Consider the following 2,862-nt stretch of genomic DNA (forward strand, 5'->3'; position numbering starts at 1 on the left):
CCGACATAACCCGCGCTGAATCAAACGGCCCTTTTCAGGGCCACACAAAATATCACAATCGGCCCTTCTCAGGGCCACCCATATACCTTGTACATATTACTATAAATACATTGTACACATAACCGGAGACACACTCTTATTATTCCGAACACCTCGGCCGAAAAAAACCTCATAGGATTAAGTATCATCGACAACGGCGGAGAGGCCGAAGGCGACGGCCGCTGCCGCCCTATAGAAGTAGGTACGCTACTACCAAATTGCTAAAATGTCTATAGAAAAAAGACAAATGAATGGAATTACTGTATCTGGCGATGGGTCGTGGAGAAAGCGGGGATTTTCGTCACTCTATGGATTAGTTACGCTCATCGGGTAGTCTACTGGCAAAGTGGTCGATTCTTGTTAAATCGAAATATTGTAAGGTTTGTGAATTTTGGACAAAGAAAAAGGATGCTGCAGAATACGAAAAATGGGCTACATCGCATTTGGAGCAATGTCAAGCGAATCATGAGGGGTCAGCTGGAAAGATAGAAGTAGATGCCGTTGTCGAAATGTTTTCACGTTCCGAAAATCTCCATAATGTTAAATATGTTTATTATATTGGTGATGGTGATAGTAAAACTTTCAATGGAATTATAGATGCTGAACCTTATAAAGACGTTACAATTTGTAAAAAAGAGTGCATCGACCATGTGCAGAAACGTATGGACACCCGCCTCCGAAATTTGAAAAAAATACGAAAGGTCTTGGTGGAAAAGGCAAACTAATGGGCAAATTAATCGACGAACTCGCTGTATATTACGAATTGGTCATTCGTCGAAATTCAAATTTCATCGAAAAAATGTGAAATAACATTTGGGCAACTCTTTATCACAAAATTTCGACGGATGAAGTGCCGCAGCACGATAAGTGCCCGAGCGGTGCGGATTCGTGGTGCTCGTGGAAAAAAGCGAAAGCCTCGGACAGTTTACATGAATATCAGCATAAAATGCCTCTTTCACAAGAAATTTTCAATATCTTGAAGCCAGTGTATGAAGATTTGAGCAGGGACGACTTATTCAATCGTTGCTTAGAAGGCTTTACGCAGAACAATAGTGAAAGCTTCAATTTGACTGTGTAGTCGATTGCTCCAAAAACGGTTTCAGGCGGTAAAAAAATAGTCGATATTGCCGCAAATATTGCAACTTGTATTTTTAATGATGGACTATCAAGATTAATGGAAATTATGCTGATGTTACAAATAACTGTGGGTCATAACTGTCATAATTTCGGCGTCGAGGCTGATGCGCACCGCGTCAAGGTTGCCGAGCGCTCGCTCACGGTTGCCGCTAAGGACGCTCGTAAAGCCTGCACATTCTCCAGGAAAGCAGAAGAGGAAGAAAATATTAATGTGGAAGGACAGTTATATGGTCCAGGCATCACAGAGTAAAAGTAAATTAAAAATTTCTGTAGTTAAATTTGAAATAATGTTACTTGAAACTTTAAACGCGTTTTTCTTGAAACCACATTTTTCTAATTGGCTTGCAGTATAACTTTAATAAATTTTATCTACTCAAAATTTTTACAGTAGCTGCCAAACTAAATTCTCTAGAGAAGTACACATGATTTTTTCGATCGGTTAAAAACTTTTTTGGTTACAAGTACTTCTTATTGAATTTTTTGAGTGAAAATAAAACTTTATTTTGAAATGTTCATCACTTCTATAAAAATCAATATTTTAACATATACGTACGTACTTCTCTAGCAAATTTAATATAGATTATAAAACAATTTTGCTTTTTGTCCTTAGTGAAAGTGTGCAGCACTTCTGCTGCAAGCCGTGGAGACCGATGAAAAAAAAGGAGTCTCACGTGCAGAGTTCCAGCACCGCCATCTTGTCGCGAAGAAATTAAAAAAAAATTGTTTCTAGCACCTTTAAATATGTACATTAAAAGCCTTCAAACCGAATTTCTATTTATTTTATTATTTAACTATAAAAAATTCCCAAAGTTACCCTAGGTTTTCGGATGTTCACTGTGGTGTTCCCCCTTAATATTGGCGAACAAGAATGTAATAATACTATATATGTCATTTATGTTTGTCTCTTGTTGGAAGATACTCTAGGACAGCAGACGACGTGCCAGCGTGGCTAATTTTAATTTACCACGTCAACGTTATGCATAGCGTATGTCACGTGGCCGATGCTTTCTCGCAGTTTTGATCGCAGAAATTATTTGTAATTGTTAAAAAACTTTTGTTAAAACCAAGAGGTAAAAATTATTGAGGGGGTATTGCCGTCCCCCGCCCCCAATTCAATTTTATTGAAGGAGTAAAAAGTGTCTGCATCCCCCCCCCCTACCCCTTCCATAGTCGGCGCCTATAATTCTTATCACTCTGCTATGAGTACGTTCGGAAAGACGCTATTATGTTATTTTATCTTTATCATTCATTAGATGTAAAATAAGGATAAACAAATAGCACTAATAGCGTCTTTCCGAATGCGGTTTATATGTACAGATTTTGTTCGAAAAACATTCACAATAAGTACGTCGAGTGATAGTACATATCAATTTCATTCGCGAATGTAAAAAATAATATAATTCTTTTTCTTTCATATTTAATAATTTTGAAACCAAAACAACCACATCAAAAATAAAAATAATTTATATATCTTGAAGGATTTGATCAAAGAATTTATTAAATTATTTTACTAAAACGATTACACCGTACATAGAATACAGTTTTCGTTTTACATAGAGGAAAGGCCCTATATAGAGGAAATTTAATTAAAATTTTATTTTTTTCTAAATTAAAGAAATGTAAAAAGTGAGCAAATCGCAAAGTCAAAAAATTATGCTCCTAATATGAGATGCCCCGAGAAATAGA

This window comes from Trachymyrmex cornetzi, unplaced genomic scaffold (assembly GCF_001594075.2).
Source record: "Trachymyrmex cornetzi isolate Tcor2-1 unplaced genomic scaffold, Tcor1.1 scaffold840, whole genome shotgun sequence".
Taxonomy (NCBI): Eukaryota; Metazoa; Arthropoda; class Insecta; order Hymenoptera; family Formicidae; genus Trachymyrmex; species Trachymyrmex cornetzi.